The following is a 6,853-nucleotide window of genomic DNA, read 5'->3' on the forward strand; positions in this document are numbered from 1 at the left end:
TTAAGGAGATAATTGCAGATATATGTATATACATTGTCAGCACAAAGACACTTTTGCCATTTTATTGGTTTTTATCAAAGCTTTTATAGATTCTCCATTCCACATTAGTAGACCAAGTTTGGATTTGTGTACCACTGATGAAATACTGCAGTGTTCAACCATTTCACATGGTTATGATGGACTGTTGATAGAAAGACGCAAACAGTTAAAAGGACTATGAACTGTTGACCCCAGGAAACAGATGACTCTTCAGATACATACATTCGTTTAATACTGAGCAGACCCCAAAGAAAACCTCAGTGGTAGTGGAAGTTAATATGATGGCGTCCTTCTTGTGACATCCACATAGTAGGCATTTTAGGTTATTCTTTTTGTTTTGTTGTTGGAATCTTGAATCTTTTTTGAAGAGAAAGGACCAGTCCATTCACCATTTCGATTTGTCACCCCCTAACCCTTTAAATCAGAGGGTTCTGAACATTCTCCTCAGACCCCCTCACATTGTAGTGGAGCCCTTTTTGAGTTGCATCCATCAACAAAAAAAAGGTTTATGCATTTCACTTTGTTGATGGAAACCCAACAGACTAACTCCTGTTCTGCACAGGATACAATATAATATTCTATATGTCAACATCCTGATGTCAGTAAACTAAAGGTGAGAAAGTGCATCAGGAGATTTTTTTTTTTTTTTTACCACCCTGATCTCGAGAATTAGGCAGCATTAAGTAAGAAATTAACCTTATTTTCTTTCACTTCTGTAGGCTAGCAGTCAGTTTTCCTGCAGAAGTAAACATAAAATGAATGAATTCAATTATAGGTCATATTTTAGTCTAAAATCAAATAGAACATGTCAGCAATAATGACTAATTTTGCATAATTTATTTTGGATGCGCAGGAAAGAGAGCAGAAAAAGAGAAAAGCGAGCAGGCTGACGAGGAAACAGCTGCATCCTCTGAATCTCAGATGATGTTCTAGTCTAGATTTACATTTTGAATTATTCCGTATAGTTGCAGGGCGTCTAGGTACAAATGTATAATGTTTTTTTTTTCTTATATTTGCCAATTTGCAGAATCCATCTGGAACTTTTTCTACGTCCTTTGTGATGTATAAAACTCGCTACTGCTCACATCGTGCTACCCCCACTGAGAGCTCAAAGTTGATTCAGCAGTCAGTGCGTGCGCAGGTTGCAACCAGCAAATCATAATTTCCCACCATTAACCTGCAGTGCTTGTGGTGTGGTTGCTCTGGCAACAACTCCCTCCCAGGAATGGCGATGCAGCATATCCACCGGTTTATTAGATCTCCGATCACACAGCTCCCTCCACATGACCATCTGGGAAAAACAGTCGCAAAGAAACATGTGCCCCCTGTTTTACCTTTCGCAGGTCTTCTCGTGATTTTGCTGCACTGCACTCCGCTGAAGAGACGATAAGATGTCATTTTTCTTGTCAGTGCTTGTTTGGGGTCATAGATGGGTGGACTATAAAAGGCAGAAATGATCAGATGAATACTGAAATAAAATGCATGCTGAGAAGTAGATGGAGACACTCACAGACATGATAATGCCTCCTTTTTTTTTATCCAGAAGCATTTGCTTGAGCTCACCCACGGTTTATTTGGAACACATAAAATAATATTTATTGGAGCACAAGATCTCAAGGGAGTTTTATTTGAAGAGATTTTTTTTAACTGAGCTTTACTGATGTTATTATTAACAGTCTCATGCTGTTTTCAGATGGAACCAGAGCAGATGCTGCTTGCCTCTGAACATTTAACACATTTACAGCCTTGATGTGACATTATGCCATAATTACACCATCCTTGGTACCATCACCACCTTCTGCCAAACTGCAGCAAACACTTCTAAGGAACTGCAGATGCCCATTCCACCAACGCTAATAAACGGACACTTACACGTGTGAAGTTGTGAGCACATATACACTCACTAGCCACTTTATTGGGAACACCTGTTTAGCTGCTCTTTACTACAAATACATTAGCCAATCACTTGGGAGTGAGCCAGTGCATTGAAGCATGCAGACATGTTCAAGACAACCTGCTGAGGTTCAAACTGGGGAATGAAAGGTGATTTAATAAGGCTACAGTTCACATGGTCTCACCAAAACTGGAAATAGAAAACTAGAAAAACATTGTCTGGTCTCAATTTCTCCTGCTAAGGTTAAATATCATGAGAGCATGAATTCATTGTGCCTTGCATGAAAGGTTTTAAGCTGCTGGTGGTGAAATGGTGTAGCACATTTTTTCATGGCACACTTTGGGCTCCTTAGCACTATATGACTATCACAAACACCACAGCCTACCTCAGTGTTGTTGCTGACCATAGTCATCCCTTCATGACCACAGTGTGCAATCTTCTGATGGCTGCTTCCACCAGAATGACGCACCATGTGATAAAGCTTAGTTAATCTCAAACTGGTTTCTTAAACATGGCGTTCACTGCATTCAACTTACATCAACAGTCACCAGATTTCATTCTAATAGAGCGCGATTGGCATGTGGTGGAATGAGAGATTCTCATCATGGATGAGACCAGAAATTTGGAGCAAAATCTCTGAGGAAAGTTTCCAAAACTTAGATTAGTCTTTGCCAAGAAGATTTAAAGCAGTTCTAAAAGCAAAAGAGGATCCATCCCAATATAATGGCAAGATGTACGTAATGAAGTGGCCGGTGTGTGTATACATGACAAATACAGAGGTGTGTTTTTATTTCTGTTTAGTTTCTCTGTGACTTAATAACTATGAAGTTAGATTTTGGTGCAGATGGTGCAGTTGAAATGATTATTATTCACTTCCTTGAATAGTGCTTGGGCCTTGGCCTAGTTGTGAGTTTTGTAATTTTCTAACTTTATAATAATTTAGACTTGGGATGGGCAGAGAAACAGAAACATCTTACAATACTGCATGTTGCAATTCAACAAAAACTAGCACAACCAGCCTCAGAAAATCTCCCCTCAGCTGAATCAGCTCCTTTCAGTATCAACGTAGATTGAACATTTTAAGCTTCACTGCATTTATTGCAGGGTTTTCACATTTTATACCAACAGTGTACAGGTGCTGTGTTTTCTGTGACTTTCAGCTGGCTCTGTTATATTATACCAAACCATAGACTATAATACTGATGATCATTGTTTTGGGGATATCAGCAATATCACTCCCACAACTACAGCTACAGCCCAGAGTCTTAACTTAACCTGGCTCAACTATCTTTCCAAAAAATAGCAAATAAATAGCCAAAAAAAACAACCCCATAACCAAATCAATCACCCCCACATCTCTTTGTCTACAAATTATGACAGTTTGTCCATATCACATAGGGTTTTTTTTAGGGGATTCCCAAAAAGCAGTTGGCACATGCTAATTAGTAAACTTTAAAGGTGCTGACAGGATGGAGCCAGACTGGCTTTAAGGTAAGCTAAATCTCAGATATTACAAGGATATTGTTCTTGTATCTGTATGTTGTGACTCTAATGAGTAAAGTATTTTATTACATTCTTCGAAATTCTCAAGTCACTTAGGGTCCACTCAAATAAACACACAAAAGTACGTTCTTATACACCCGCAGATAAAGGTAAACTGTGCCTACAAACCCGAACTATTTAACAAAAAATGCGAGTGATAGTTATATGAGAGAGTGTGACTGCATTATTAATCCTGGGAGAGTTAATATTTGATAATCTTTAACCATACTGTTAAACATGCTGTTTAGAAATGCAGGGCAGAGTGATACCACTGACTTTGTATGTCCAGCTCCACTGCTGAGACTCAAGGTGAATTTGTGTGAAATGTCTCATCGGAATTGGTCTTAATAGCCACAGAGGTGATGAGGTCCTGACTTCTGTTACACATGTCACTTTGCATTAGTGTCCACATTAGGGCCTTCTACTCTGCAACCAATCAGAGCCACTTAAAAACAAAATCAACAGATCCCTTTCTAATTGCTCCTTAGCAAAGCAATTTAGCAGAGGCTCTTGGGAACTGACTTTCATTTGAGTTTGTCAAATGCAGGCCTTGCTTGATTTGTTTTGGCCCAATCCAAAATTAAAACAGTTTCTGAAGCATTTGCAGTGTGTGTGTGTGTGTGTGTGTGTGTGTGTGTGTGTGTGTGTGTGTGTGTGTGTGTGTATAAAGTAGCCGTGTGTACTCCTTTACGTTTTGCTTTTCTTTTTGCAAAAATATATTAATAACACTAATTGCCCCTGGGTGTACTGTGGTGAAAAAGTATAATAGAATAATAGCATCTCGTTAATCAGTTGTATTTATCCATCCTTCTCATGTCCTCTCTCAGACAAATGAGAATATTAAAAGCAATTTGGTTCTTTTCTGTTCATTCCTGCAACAATAACAACTCCTTAAAAATTCAATCACACGTGGCACGAGTAGGGTTTTACATCACTGATGTCTTGCAAAGCAGGAGAAAAAAAATGCTTTGACAGCCTCAAGTCGAAGAATGAGGTTTTTTGTTTTGTTTTTTTTATACTTCCAATTTCACAGATACAGCTGGGGACGCACAAAAGAAAAATGTTGTCAAGTTCAAATATTCCGAATGAATCAAACTCTATTCTATTCATTCCATTTCAAAGCAAGACTTAAATATGCCTTATGTGTCATCATCAAGAGGTAATTGGGAGTATGTTGAGATCAGGGAAACCAGAATACTTCAGTTTGTGTCCAAAGAAGTTATTTTTTTTATTTTATCGGTTACTAATGGAATAATTTTACTTTTGTATCAAGCGGAGTAATATTTTTTTTGGCTCAGTTTTTATCCTAGAGACATATTTGTGCATTTAAGTGATATCACTGCCGATCTTTGACTCAGATATTGCAAGACTTACTGGACAGACTGGCATGAAATATGATGTATTCTGGCTTTGATCATCCCTGTAACAGCAATTCACTCATGTTATGAAATATCACGTCATCAGTTTGATAGTAGCTGCAAGATGGTTCTCCTCCAGAAATCAATAAACTACTAAAAGAACGTCTTCATCGAGAAAAAACAATAAAATGTACGCATACTTTACCTGATGAATACATACCTGCAAAATTAATGTGATTCACCCAAGCTTCAATTTGTGCCTGGAGTTAATTTGCATATATTTTCATGCTAACATGCCAAAGTGGTTGGTGAACTGCATGGTAAACAAGCTTTTAAGCTGCAATATATCAGCATGATAGCATTATCATTATGAGCAAATTAGCATGCTACATTCAGCATTTTGTTCAGACCTCTCTAGCAGGGTGCAGGCCAGCCTCACAGGGCTTCTAACACTGCTGCAGACCCTTAAAAAGCTTTTGTAGCATTGCTTTAAGCTTAACTCATCCCTCAGAATAGAAATACACAGTATGCTTAAGCAGTCATTGGTATAATGCTTTATATTACACGCTTTTGTGTAAGCATAGATCCACCTGAGTAAGCACAGCGCTGTTTAAAAGCATGGTACTCAGGATTCTGCATTGTGTGTACGTGTATTATTAGAGCAGGAAATTTTGCTTCTCAGCTCTTTTTACGTTCATACTGAGAAAAAGAGAAATCTGTCTCTCCCCATCCTCCATCCTTATCCCTCCTTGTACCCCCTCCCTCGCCTGTGCCAGCTGAACAAAGACAACTGTTCTTTGTTTGCTTCATGCTCCGTCTGAGCTTGAAGTCAGAATGTGTCTTTTTTTTCTTCTTCTTTTTTTTTACTGATGCTTGTGGCAGAGATAGAAGTACTGCTAATGTGTGTGTCTATGGGCAGCAGATATGCAGAGAAAGAAATAATCCAAAAGAAAACATTAAGCTTTGTGCCCACCAGGTTTCTGTTTGGAGTACGTTTTTGCAGATATTTTCAATAGAGGCAGCTGAAGCAGCTGTTTTTGTGAAAGCACTTTACCCGGCACCTTTTCTCGTTCAAAACACTCCACCTTTTTGTTCAGCTGCTCTCCGTGCTTGAGCTGAAAAATATCTTACAAAGAAACATTGCACTTTTGCTGTCAAGAGGATGAGATGTTCTCAGAGATCAAAGCACTTCATCCTTGAAGCATCCCAGTGCATTTTTGCAAGGGAAAAAAAAGTGTCCAGAAAGCAACAAGGATTCGGGTTGAGGGAAAGGGCAAGTTGGCCCACTTAGGAAGAAGGAAGGTGAATAAAAATGTAGTGAAGTGATTAGGGCCAGCAGAGGATTTGCATTAGGAGAAGTTAAGGGAGTGATGGATTTAAATATATATATGCCCCACTCAATTTTCTCTATATGGTAGGACTGGTGTGCGCTGGGGAGGGGCGGTGAAGTGATTCACCAGTCTGTGTTATTGGGTAAGTGGGGGGTAGAGGGTGGGTGGCCTCTTTAACCAGTCTGCTTCCTCGTGGAATATCTCTTTGTCTTTATTTTTTATAATTCCTCTTCTTGTCTTCAGAGCCCTGATTGCCTTTTCATGCTGGTTTATATTACTAGTCATTAGCACTGTGCCAGGAAGAAAAGAACGTGCATGTCACAATTAATTATTTCCATAGCATGATGAGAAAGTATGCATAATTAATCGGCATGTTCATAATGCAGATGTCAGTTTGTGTGGTCTGTAAAAATTTTGTATAATGTGCAAAATTCTCAGTTAGAGGGTAAATCCTTTGGACTGTTAAAGTCTCTCAGTGAATGGGATAATTTAGCTCCATTTCCTGGCTGACTGATATCAATAGATTGAGAGTTAAAGAGCGTGAAGAGAGTGGGTGGCTATTAGCTCTTATAAATCATGCTGATTCTAGAACGAAAGAGCCAGTGCTTCAGAGGAGTAGTGAGTGGGTGGAGGGTGTCAAGGACAGGAAAACTTCAGAGAATGTACCTTAAAGAGTCTTTAGCAGAATG

Source organism: Astatotilapia calliptera, chromosome 5, assembly GCF_964374335.1.
Source record: "Astatotilapia calliptera chromosome 5, fAstCal68.1, whole genome shotgun sequence".
Classification (NCBI taxonomy): Eukaryota; Metazoa; Chordata; class Actinopteri; order Cichliformes; family Cichlidae; genus Astatotilapia; species Astatotilapia calliptera.